The sequence below is a fragment of the Scyliorhinus canicula genome, chromosome 18, assembly GCF_902713615.1.
Source record: "Scyliorhinus canicula chromosome 18, sScyCan1.1, whole genome shotgun sequence".
Taxonomy (NCBI): Eukaryota; Metazoa; Chordata; class Chondrichthyes; order Carcharhiniformes; family Scyliorhinidae; genus Scyliorhinus; species Scyliorhinus canicula.
The window spans coordinates 40,591,305-40,604,895 of NC_052163.1; the positions used below are offsets into that span (position 1 = coordinate 40,591,305).

The 13,591-nt window shown below is 47.9% G+C and overlaps 1 protein-coding gene across 1 annotated transcript in view; it reads left to right on the forward strand.

The window, feature by feature from the left end:
* The window catches only part of xylt2 (xylosyltransferase II), a 141,138-nt gene that overhangs the window by 98,394 nt on the left and 29,153 nt on the right, over positions 1-13,591 (forward strand). The window lies entirely within an intron of this gene.

The following is a 13,591-nucleotide window of genomic DNA, read 5'->3' on the forward strand; positions in this document are numbered from 1 at the left end:
ACCCTTTCAGCTCCCTTGCCATTGCTGAGAGTCTACCCGTTCTGGGACACGACCGATCCAAAGTCGGGTCAAGGACCATGTTAAAGTCCCCTCCCATTATTAGCCTGCGAGAATCCAAGTCCGGGATCTTCCCCAGCACTCTTTTAATGAAGTCCACGTCATCCCAGTTCGGGGCATATATATTCACCAGCACCACTCTTCTCCCCTCCAGCCTGCCCCGTACCATCAGGTATCTGCCCCCCCTGTCTGCGGATATGCCCTCTGCCTCAAATTGCACGCGCTTGTTGATCATGATTGCCACCCCTCTGGACTTCGAGTCCAAGTCCGAGTGGAAGACCTGGCTAATCCAGCCCTTCCTTAGCCTGGTCTGGTCTGACACTTTCAGATGTGTCTCCTGCAACATAATTACGTCCGCCCTCAGGGCCCGCAAGTGCGCGAACACCTGCGCCCTCTTAACCGGCCCATTCAGTCCCTTGACGTTCCAGGTGATCAGCCTGGTCGGGGGGCACATCCCACCCCCCCCACCCCGCCGGTCAGCCATAGCCTTTCTCGGGCCGGCCCCTGACCCGTGCGTCGCGCCCTTCCTGGCCCGCCCTATAGCTGCCTCCACCCTCGACCTCCTTTCCAGTGCCGATTTCAAGTCCCTCTCCCGTCAGCAGAACAACCCCCCCCTCCCCTAACCCCATCTCCCGATACCCCCACCCCTGCCATCTACTGGCTATAGCTTTCCCCCCCATCTGACTTCCTTGACTAGCCAATCTGCTAGCCCGGTGACTCAACACTCCGGCGCCTTCCTGTCCCATTCCCCTTGTTTCCCCGCCCTCCTCCCCACCCACTGGGGCAAGCCGGCTCCAGTGTCTTCCGCGAGCTGCACAAAAAGCCCAAACAGAAAAAAAAAAAGGGAAAAAACATAGAAAAAAGAGAAAAAGCACATAAATGACCATGAACAAAGGAAAGAGTCTCAAATGTTCCACTTGGCCCCATTGGCCCAGCAAACCGTTGAGCAGCAGTCCAGGCACATTTGGCGTTCCTCCCCACAGAAATCCTCGGGCCCTAACTCGCGTCCTTGGGGCCTCCTTTCGGGACCAGCCCCAGGTCCCTCACAAAATCCATCACTTCTTCGGGCTCGGAAAAGTAGTGGTGTTGACCCTGGTGCGTGACCCATAGCCGAGCTGGGAACAGCAGACCAAACTTCACGTGCTTCTTGAACAGCACCTCCTTGACATTCTTAAAGGCTGCTCGCCGCCGAGCCACCTCCTGGCTTAGGTCCTGATAGATGCGGAGCACACTGTTATTCCACGTGCTGCTCCTGGCGCTCTTTGCCCACTGCAGCACCCGCTCCTTGTCCACGAACCTGTGGATCCTAATCACCATCGGGCGGGGGGGGTCCGCCCAGCCGCCCCTGCCTTGCCTGCACCCTGTGTGCCCCCTCCAGCTCCAGCGGTCGCGGAAAGGCTTCGGCCCCCATCAGCTGCTTCAGCAGGTCTGCTACAAACGCTGCAGCATCAGCTCCCTCCGCCCCCTCCGGGAGGCCGACCATCCTCAGATTGTTCCTGCGGACTCTATTCTCCAGCTCCTCCACTCTGTCCAGCAGTCTTCTCTGCCGCTCTTTCAGGCCGTCCACTTCTAGCGCTGCAACCGTTTGCGCATCCGCCTGCTCGTCCACCGCTTCTCCCAGCTCCTTAACTTTAACATCCTGGGCGTCCAGCCTCTGGTTCAGCTGATCCACCGCTTTCTGGATTGGGTCCAAGCTGTCCCGCTTCAGCGCTTCAAAACTGGACTTCATTACCTGGAGCATGTTATCCAGCGCCAGCTGGATTGCTGAGTCCGGGTTCCGTGTGTCCGCCATCTTAGGTCCCAGGTAATTTTCTTCCGGTCCTTGTCTCTGTCCCTTTTTCTCCTTCTTCTTCTGCCTTCTGGAATCCCGCTGTTCCATATGCCGCAGCCCGCTCCTCAGCGCCTCCGCTGCCGCTTTCCTTCGCCCAGCTCCTTCAATTTTACCTCCTGGGCATCTGAAGTGGGTCCAAGCTGTCCCTCCTCAGCAACTCCAAACTTTTTCTTTTTCCCTTTGTCCTGGAGGAAGGAAGGTCCGTGGGTCCGCCATCTTACCCTGCAGGTCAGCTTCCTCCTTCTCTCTCTCTCTCCTTCTTCCTCACCTGCTGGCCTCCCACACTTACATCATCTGCAGCCCGCTCTCCTCCTCTGTTCCAGGCAGCCTTTCTGCCGCCTCCGTAGTCCCGCTATCGCGGGGAAACAGCTGTTCCAGCCGGCCGGAGTGAGAGCCCACCGAATGTGCGGCTCACTCGGACATCGCCGCCACCGGAAGTCCTGACGCTATTTCTTATGGCTTCGGAAAAGCTCTTACAATCTATTTTTATATTCCTGACATGTTTGCTCTCGGGTTCTATCTTTTCCCTTTTATTGTTTTTTTTTTGGTTGCCCACTGTTGGTATCTGATAATGTCCCAGTTGCTAGACTTACTACTGTTTGCAGCATTATAAGGCTCTTCTTTTAATGCTACAGCCCTAGCAGTCATTTAGTCATTGAATCATTGTGACTGAGGAGGAGGTCATTTAGCCCATCAAAGCCCTGCTGGCTCTCTGTGGAACAATCCAGTCAGTTCCATACAGCTTTGACAGTCATTCAGACTCAAAACGTTAGCTCTCTTCTCTCCACAGATGCTGTCAGACCTGCTGAGATTGTCCAGTATTTTCTGTGTGTGTTACAGTCAGTTCCAAACCTCACTCCACCCTATGGCACACTGGTTAACACTGCTGTCTCACAGCGCCAGGGACCCATGTTCAATTCTGGCTTTGGGTGACAGTCTGTGTGGAGTTTTGCACTTTCTCCCCATGTCTGCATGGGTTAATAATTAGTGTCACAAGTAGGCTTACATTAACACTATGATGAAGGTATTGTGAAAATCACCTAGTCGTCATGCTGCGGCACCTGTTCAGGTACACTGAAGGAGAATTCAGAATGTCCAATTCACCTAACAAGTATGTCTTTTGATACATGGGAGGAAACTGGAGCACCCGGAGGAAGCCTGCACAGACACGGGGAGAACGTGCAGATTCCGCACAGACAGTGACCCAAATTGGGACTCTAACCTGGGCCCCTGGCGCTGTGAAGCAACAGTGCTAACCACTGTGCTACCGTGCCACCCACCGGATGCTCCAGTTTCCTCCGACAGTCTGAATATGTGTAGGTTAGGTGGATAGGCCATTCTATATTGGCCCTTGATGTCCAACAAGTTAGATGGGATTGTGGGACTAGGGCGGGGAGTGGGCCTAGGTGGGGTGCTCTTTCGGAGGGTTGGTACAGGCTTGTTGGGCCAAATGGCCTTCTGCACTGTAGGAATTCTATGGTTCTATCCCTGTAGCTTGCAATTTTATTTCCCTCAAGATTCCTTTCAATCCATTAAATTGTCTCCATTTTCACTTGTTGCAGACAGAATTCCAGGTCATCATAGAATAGAATATCATCATAGAATTTACAGTGTAGATGGAGGCCATTCAGCCCATCGCATCTGCACCAGCCCTTGGAAGGAGCACCCTACTTAAGCCCACACATCCACCTTATCCCAGTAACCACACTGTACCTTTTTGGACACTAAGGGCAATTTAACATGGCCAATCCACCTAACCGGCACATCTTTGGACTGTGGGAGGAAACCGGAGCACCCGGAAGAAACCCACGCAGACACAAGGAGAACGTGTAGATTCCGCGCACACAGTGACCCAGGCCGGGAATCGAACCTGGAACCCTGGAGCTGTGACACAGAGCTAACCACAGTGCCACCATGCTGGCCTTATAACTTGTCACGTGAAAACGTTCTTCCTCACATTCCCCTTGCATCTCTTGCCCAGAACTTAAATCTGTGTCCCCTAATCCTTGTACCATCATCTGTGGGATCAGTTTTACCTCGTCTACCTTAATTATACTTTCAGCATCTTGTATGCGTCTACCATTCTCCTTTGCTCCAAGAACACCCCCAGCCTCTTCAACTTAACCTTGCAGCTAAAATCCTTTATCCCTGGAACCATTCTGGTAAATCTCTTCCACATCTTTTCAAGGGCCCTCACATCCTAACCTAAATTGTGGTGACCAGAATTGGATGCAATATTCTAGTTGTAGCCTAACCAGCGTGTTATAAAGGTTAGCAAAGCATCCCTGCTTTTCTACTCCGAGCCTCTATATATGAATCCTAAGACCTTATATGCTTTGCTAATTACTTTTTCAATCTGTCCTTCAAATATTTAGACACAAGTACCCCCAAGATCCCTGTGTAATTGCACACCCTTCTGAGCTGTGCCATTAAGTCTATGTTGCTTCTCTCCAATCCTGCAGCCGCATTTGTCTCTTGTCTGCCATTCTGCTTACCCATCCTATTTCAGTCAGCTTGGATCATCACTGTTTGCCACTCCTTCGAGTTTGGTATCATAGGCAAATTTCCAATAGGTGATCCGTTTATGTACAATTTTTAAAATGTAGTGGTCCTAGTAATGATCCTAGGCGAACACCACCCTCCACCATCATCCAGTCTGAAAACTAACCATTTGCCATTACTCGCTGTTTTCTGTCCTTAAGCCAGACTCTCCGATTCCATGAGCCAAAATTTTGTTCATCAGGCTTTTATATATGGTACTTAGTCACAGGTGGTCTTAAAATCCATATAGTCAACATCCATTCCATAACCTTCATCAACCTCCTCTGGCACTTCATCAAATTCTCCAATCATTTCTTGCTTTATACATTGCCCCGTGGGATAACTACTGTTAAGAAGCCAATAAGCTAACTCCCACCAGCATTTTCTGATCCTTGTTAATCCTAATATCTGCTCATTCCAACAACCTTTCTCATTACTGTTCTCATGTCATCCTTTACTGCCAGAGCTGCTTCTCCTCCTGATCCATTTTGTTTGCTTTTCCAAAATGTAGCTTACTACAGAAAATATATTTCCTAACCTTGGTCACCTCATAGAATTTACAGTGCAGAAGGAGGCCACTCGGCCCATCGAGTCTGCACCGGCCCCCGGAACAGGCACCCTACCCAAGGTCAACACCTCCACCCTATCCCCACAACCCAGCAACCCCACCCAACACTAAGGGCAATTTTGGACACTAAGGGCAATTTATCATGGCCAATCCACCTAACCTGCACATCTTTGGACTGTGGGAGGAAACCGGAGCACCCGTAGGAAACCCACGCACAAACGGGGAGGATGTGCGGACTCCGCACAGACAGTGACCCAAGCCGGAATCGAACCTGGGACCCTGGAGCTGTGAAGCAATTGTGCTATCCACAATGCTACCGTGCTGCCCACCTCATAACTATATCTCTGAGGGCAGCACGGTGGCGCAGCGGGTTAGCCCTGCTGCCTCACAGCGCCGAGGTCACTGTCTGTGTGGAATTTGCACAATCTCCCCCCATAACCCAAAGATGTGCAGGGTAGGTGGATTGGACACGCTAAATTGCCCCTTAATTGGAAAACATGAATTGGGTACACTAAATTTATTTTAAAAAACAATATCTCTGTAATGGCAATTCACTCAAACCCATTATCTCTATTGGTATTGCTAGATTGTCTGTCCTGTTACGAATGATTTGTGTATTCAAATAAAGTGCTTTTACTTTTTTACCACTATTTTTGCATGGACTTTATTCACTGATGAATAAGTGCAATAAATCCCCCCCCCCCAACCCAATTCGCCCCCAACCCACCATCACTCTTTTAGTTCAAAACTGATCCACAGTCCTCGTACACAGGCCACTGGTCCTAACCTGGTTTAAATGGAGCCCACCCCAACGAAGGAGCTCCAGCTTTCCCCAGCACTGGTGCCAGTGCCCCATGAACCCCTTCTTCCTGCATCATTCCATGAGCCACTTAATAAACATTTAACTCTCTAATCGGATTGACCCTATGCCAGTTGTTCACTGACTAGAATTAAAACTCATTTGGTTCACTGCTATCCTTACCTGGTTTGGCCTACATGTGACTCCAGAATCACAGCAATGTGGTTGACTGTTAAAATACCCAAACTAGAGTTGTATCCGTCGGAATTTAGATGGCTAAGGGATAATTTTATTGAGGTATTCAAGATGTTAAGTGAAAGAATTAGAAGAGTAAGAGGTGACTTGATTGAAACATACCAGATCCTGAGGAGACTTGACAAGGCGGATGTTGAATGGATGTTTCCTCTTGTGGGAAAATCTAGAGCTAGGAATCACAGTAAAAATAAAGGGTCGCTCATTGAAGACAGAGATGAGGGGTATAAATGGGTTTATTTGGTTAAGTCGCAAATCAGTATTGATCTCACTGAATGATGGAGGGTGCTCAGTGAACTAAATAGCCTATTCATGTTCCTATGGGATAGAGTGCGAGAGAAAGAGTTGTGAGACATGGTGTAGCAAAAGGTAGGCAGTGGAATAATGGTAATGTCACCAAACATGTAATACAGAGGCCCAGGCTAATGCTGTGGAGGCACAGGTTCAAATCATACCGCACGCGCTGGTGGAATTAAATGCTAGTCTTCGTAATAGTGACCATGGAACTATTGTCATTGTCATAAAATTGGCCTAGCCAGCCACTCAGTTGTATCAAACCGCAACAAAATCTGCAAAAAAAAGACAGGCCACCTGGCATCACCCTTTTTAATAGTCGTCCATACAGGGAAGAGTAGGTTTTAGTTCATACGGGCAGCATGATCAGTGCAGGTTTGGAGGGCCGAAGGGCCTGTTCCTGTGCTGTAATTTCCTTTGTTCTTTGTCCCCGCAGTTTCCCACCCCCCCTCCCAGATTGCCCACATCCAGTAGTTCCTCTAACATTATGTGACTCCAAGTCCACAGGTATGTTGTCATCTCCTTGCAGAGGAAGTTCTTTACCTGTAGGTGTCGCAGTTTGTTCCTGTTGGGTAGTTGTAGTTTTTCTGTCAGTTCTTTTAAGGCCGCTAGCCTGTCCTCTGTATGGAAGTCCCTAACAGTCAGCGTCCCCCTGTCCTGTTAAGAGGTGGCGTCTAGCATGGCTGCCGCAAATTTGTGGTTGCAGCAGATGAGGGCTACAGTGGACATTTCAGTTACGCCAAAGTGCTGTCTCATTTCATTCCAGGTTTGGAGTGTGGCTACCACCACAGGGCTTGTTGAGTGTTTGGCTGGCAGGGATGGGAGTGCTGCCTTGGTGAGGGCTTGGAGGGTCGTCCCTGTACAGAAGTTCTCTTCCATCCTCGCCCATTTCATTTCTGGTCTTTCACCCATCCCCTCACACTCTTTCTGCAGTGGCTGCCCAGTGGTAGTATTGTAGGTTTGGGAGGGCCAGACTTCCCCCATGATTCTTTTTCTGTGAAGGACCTTTTTTGGGGATCCTTGGGTTCTTCCACCCCCACACACTAAGGCAATAATCATTTTGTCAACCGAGTTAAAGAAAGCCTTGGGATGTAGATTGGTGTGGATCTGAACTGGAAGAGGAACCTGGGCAGCATGTTCATCTTGATGACCTGCACCATCCCCACTAGGGAGAGCAGGAGTGTGTCCCATCTCTGTAGGTCTTTTTTTACTTTGTCTGCCAGACTGGCCAGGTTCCACTTGTGGATCCGTGTCAAGTTGTGGGCAATATATCTCCAATCCTGCTCTTCCCCCCAAGTCATCAGGGCGCAGCAGTTGCTTCAAAAATGTGTATTCCAGTAGCTTGCGGAACACTACTCTTTTCACACACAGTCCCACACCTGCATATACCTAAACTCACTGCCCCTCAGGAGTTCAAACCTCTCCCGCAGCTCGCCCAGTCCTGCAAACTACCCCTCCACAAACATATCCCTAACCCACTCCAACCCTGCCTCCCTTCACTTCCCAACAGCCCATCAATCTCCCCGGCTTGATCCTGTGGTTCCCTCACAGTGGCGTCAGCACTGACGTTCTTTCAAGCGCCTCCTCAACTGGTTCCACACACTGGCCATCGATTGCATCACCGGGCTCCCTGTATATTTCCCCAGAGTCAACATGGCCCTCAGACTGGATCCCCTACAGGACACCTCTCCCAACCTGACCCACTCCACCGCACCACCATCACCCCACCTTATCCCCACCTTATTCGCTGTCCAGTAATATTGCAGCAGTTTCGAGAGTGCCAATCCTCTTTTCTGTGTCTGCCTCTGAAACAGAGCCCTCTTCATCCTCTATGCCTTCCCCGCCCATATAAACTCTGAGATCAGTCCATCCATCCTCCGTAAAAAGGCCTTGGGGAGAAAGATTGGGAGAAAAATGACAGGAACCGTGGCAGCACATTCATCTTCATCACCTGCGTGTTAAGGAATCGGTTAAGAAACATTCCAATTAGATACCTCATTGATCCAATAATTGGCACTGATATGCAAAGAGGCTACAGGTGGCCTTGGGAGCATGTGATATGATGACAGAGTTTGGTGCTGAGTATGTTCAAAGGAAAAAAATAAAGATGCTTGGGAAAAGGAGCAGAACTGTTCGCTTGCATGTGTTTTTGAGTTTCTTGTAATTTTGTTTTCACCAAATTATTTATTTTCTCCAAGGAAGGGGGGGGACTGTTAAGGAATGGGTTAAGAAACATTCCTTAACAGTCTCCCCTTCCTTGCAGAAAAGAAAATAATAATTTGGTGAAAACAAAATTACAAGAAACTTAAAAACACACGCACTGCACCCTCCTTGCCAGTGCCAAGTGTAACGTTTGCCACCTCTAAAATCCCCCTTAACGTCCTCCACTAACTCTGTCAATTTCCACCTGTGTATCGTGGCCCAGTACAGTGTTACCTGAATCCCCAAATACTTAAATCTCTCTCTAGCTACCTTAAAACGGTAGTACCCCTAAATTGGTCTCCTGTCCTGCCGCATTCACCAAAAACACCTCGCTCTTCCTAATGTTCAACTTATACCTGGAGAAGGCACCGAACCCCTCTAACAGGCCCATGATCCTGCCCATACTCTCCAGTGGATCCGACACTAAAAACAACAGATCGTCTGCGAACAACAACACCTGGTGCTCCCTGCCAAAGGTTCAATCGCCAATGCGCATGCAATGGTGACAGTGGGCACCACTGCCTCATTCTCAAAGTCCGCTGAACTCATCTCGTTCGCACACGCGCTTGCCACCCAGGATGCATACAAAAGATACACCCACGTCACAAACATCGGCCCAAACCCAGACCTTCTCAAAATTTCAAACAAGTAGAATCATAGAATCCCTACAGTACAGAAAGAGGTCATTTGGCACTTTGAGTCTATATCAACCCTTTGAAGACCACCCTACCTAGGCCTAATGCCCCACCTTGTAACTTCACCCTAAGCAATTTTGCATGTTCAACCCACCTAACCTGCACATCTTTGGACTGTGGGAGAAACTGGAACACCCGGCGATAACCCACGCAGACACGGAAGAAAGTGCAAACTCCACATCGACATTTACCAAAGGTGGGAATCAAACCAGGTCCCTGGCGTTTTGAGGTTGCAGTGCTATCTATTGCGCTACCATGCTGCCACGGGTACCTCCACTCCAACCAGCCAATGGCCTTCTCCGCATCCATAGAAACGGATTCATAACAACATTTAACAACCTCCTGATGTTACTGGAGAGCGGCCTACCCTTCACACTACCCGTTTGATCCTCATTGACCACCCCTGGCACACACCCCTCCATCCTACCCACCAACACCTTCGCTAATACTTTCAAGTCTGTATTCAAAAACAGGTTGGGCCTGTATGATCCAAACTCCAGTGGACTCTTCGGGCTCTGTGTAATTGACGTCTATGTCAGCGTCTCTGGCAACTCCCCTCTCCGCCGCCTCCCTAAACATCTCAGCAGATGAGGGACCAACTCTGTCGCAAACAGCTTATAAAGCTCCGTTGCAAAGCCGTTCCATCCCGGAGCCTTCCCTGACTGCATCACCCTGAAATATTTATCACCTCCCTCAGCCCCAGAGGCTCCTCCAATGACTGCCTCTTCTCTTCCTCCAACTCTGGGAACTCCAACTCAAGAATCTTCTCCCCTGGCTCGGGCTTGTACAACTTATCATAATGCCTCTCTACACCTCATTTATTCTCCCTGGTATCACCTCTCCATTCTCCTAGCCTGCTGCACACTCCTCCCGGTCTGCTTCGCAGTGATCCTGACCTACTTCACACTCACAGCTGGCCCCATTCACCTGTCTTCCCTGTTTTCACTGACCTGTATTGGCTCCAGGTCAATTATGTCTTGATTTTAAGATGTTCATCGTTGTTTTCAAATTCCTACAGAGCATTAACCCTTCTTCTTTTTATAATCTCCTCCAACTCAGCCCTCTGAGATAATGTGTGCTCCTCTAACTCTGGCCTTTTATGCATTTCACATATAATTGTCTACCATTGGTGGCTGTGCCTTCAGTTGCCTGAACCACAAGCTCTGGAATTGCCTGCCTTATTACATTGCCTCGCTACCTCACTTTCCTCCTTTATGTCCAAAAATTTGGTCATTTGTTCCAGTATGTCTTTATGTAACTTGATGTCATACTTTGTTTTGTAATGCTTCTGTTAAGCACCTTGGGCTATTTTATTATGTTAAATGTGCAATATAAATACAGGTTCTTAGCATCTTTTTTGAACTTGTCTTTGATATTGGTGCTACCATCAAGGCGTAGTGTTTTCTGTCCATCCCTAATTGCCCTTCAGGAAGGTGGTGGTGAATTGTTTCTTAAACTGTTGCAGTTCATGTGATTGTGACCACTTGTGTTGTAAATCTTCCGAGGTTTCCACGTTTCATTTTCAGTAACTTCGACTACAAGAATGACTCACTGGAATACAGTATTCGTTGGCCAGCCGGAATTGTGGATGTGGCAGTAACTGACTCACTTCACACTTGGAACTCATAGTATCCAGGACAATGAAACAACAATGATTTTGCTTGCGTATATGTGCTTTATAAATGACAGCTTATGATTCTCTGGCCCTGTTTCTTCTGTCGGTGAGAACACGAGCAGTGATGTACCCACACTGCCTTGTAACTCCAGGAGTAAACCCAGTTCCAGTTTATGTTGCTATACACAGGGCTGTGGCCCTGAGCATTAGTAATACTTAAATCCTGGGCTCAAAACTAATGTTCCTTTTTTTTTGCTGCTTTTGTCCTGCTTGCAATATGAGGGTGGCACGGTAGCACAAGTGCTTAGCTCTGTGGCTTCACAGTGCCAGGGTCCCAGGTTCGATTCCCCGCTGGGTCACTGTCTGTGCGGAGTCTGCACGTTCTCCCCGTGTCTGCGTGGGTTTCGTCTGGGTGCGCCGGTTTCCTTCCACAGTCCAAAGACGTGCAGGTTAGGCGGATTGACCATGATAAATTGCCCGTAGGTTATTGGGTTACGGGGATAGGGTGGAAGTGAGGGCTTAAGTGGGTCGGTACAGACTCGATGGGCCGAATGGCCTCCTTCTGCACTGTGAGGGACAGGAGTTTTGGAATAATCTGATTCTTCTTCCTGTTGCCTCATTGGTGGATGACTCCGAAGAGATTTGTTACAATCAGCAACTTTACCACAATTAGAGAGAGAATGACTGAAACAAAGAAACAATTGAAACCATACTCCTGATGGTCCATGGCCCATCTCTCTCAGCCCAAAACGTTTGGAAATCACAGCTGGAAACACATTACATGCAGAGACCACCTTCAAAGGCAGCAGCATTTCATTACTCACCATACTCTTGGGAAACCCTATCAGTTAGGTCACAATCTGTGGGCCAGTTTAAAATGAGATGGTGGCTGTATTTACATAGATTGGACAACACAGGACAGGCTGGACAGTCCCAACAGGGCTCTGCTAGCGTTTAAACTGCACACTAACCTCCTGCCACACGACTTCACCTAATGTATTCATATGTTCTTTCATTCCTTTCTCAGTATGTACTTATCTAACCTTCCCTTAGTGCATACGTGCTGTGATGTGTGGTGGAGGATTCTTTATTTACTCCAGAAAGTATTGAAAACCAACTCCTGAATCTACACTGTCCAGCTCAGAAGTGATTTGGGTGGTTGTCCTTCCCCTTTGTTAGTGAACTCCCCACAGTTAAAAGAAATGGACAACTTTCTGATCTGATTGTCCATTAATGCTGGCAGCTGTTTACTTTTTTTAAAAAAAGGCTCCACTGTGAAACTCCCTAGATTATCATGTGAAGGTTTCTATTGGACCTATAAATTCAGAAATATTTGACCGGGCATTTATCGTTTTATAAAAATGTGTGAGGAATTCACAGAGCATTCCTAAATATTCAATGCTGCAGTGTTCCGTTTGACTTACAAGGAGGTTGTCACTATTTTGGAGAGGGAGGGAGCCATTTTTGTGGAACAGGTGAGATATGGTTGGTTAGCATATTGTGTTGAGTTGTGAGCCTATTACAAAGTCACACTCAGTGGCTTTCAATGAAATACTGTTCTGTTATCTTTCGGTAACTCGAGAAATGCCCTGGGTCAGTTTCCAGTCTGTTCAGAGTTCATAGAATCATAGAACCCCTACGGTACAGAAAGAAGCCATTCGGCCCATCGAGTCTGCACCGGCCATTAGAACGACCACCCTACCTAGGCTCCATCCTCTGCCCTATAACCTCACCCTAAAGGGCAATTTAGTTTCTCCAATCTACATAATCTGCACATATTTGGACTGTGGGAGGAAACCGGCACACCCAGAGGAAACCCACGCAGACATGGGGGAAATGTGCAAACTCCACACAGACAGTCACCCGAGGTTGGAATCGAACCCAGGTCCCTGGTGCTGTGAGGTAGCAGTGCTAATCACTGCAGCAAAGTTAACTCGGTTCATAGAAACAGGAGTCACCATTTAGTCCCATTAGCCTGTTCACGACTGATTTGCAACCTAATTTGATATTCCTGCCTTAATCTCTGCTTAGAAGTAATAATTGATCAGCACCAGTTACCATTCGTGGAAGAGTTCTAAACTTTTACCACCCTTTATTGAAGTTTATCCTAATTTTACTCCTGAAAGGTCTTGTTCTAATTTTAAGACGCTGACTCAAGTACTAAACTCAGCAACCAGCAGAAAATGTTTATATTTTAAACTCCAATTGCTCCCCTCAGAGCTTTCCAGGGAACACAATCCTATTTTGTATAATGTCTCCTTTTAATTAACCCATGGAGTCCAGATGCTATTCTGGTTAATCTACACGGCACTCTCCAAGGCCTGTTTATCCTTCCGAAGGTATGGTGCCCAGAATTATTCCAGGTCCTGTCTAACCAGGCTGGAGCATAATCACTACTACCTTGTATTCCAGTCCTCTGAAATCAACGTCAGAATTCCATTTGCCTTTTTGTTGATTATTTTCTGCAACAGTTTGTGATATTTGATGATCATTGTACCTAGACCGCAAAGTGTCTTTAATCCCTCAAGGTTTTTAGCTTTTCAATATTTAGAAAGTACCCTGTTATGTTCGATTTAGCTCCAAAGTGGATGACCTTGCATTTGCTCACAGTTTTGGTCATTCAATTAACCTATCAAAATCTCGTAATTTTATGCATCTGTCTACACTGCCTCATATATTACAGTGCCTCATATTTTTGTCTTATCAGCAAATTTGGATATTTGGCTCTCTTTCCCAC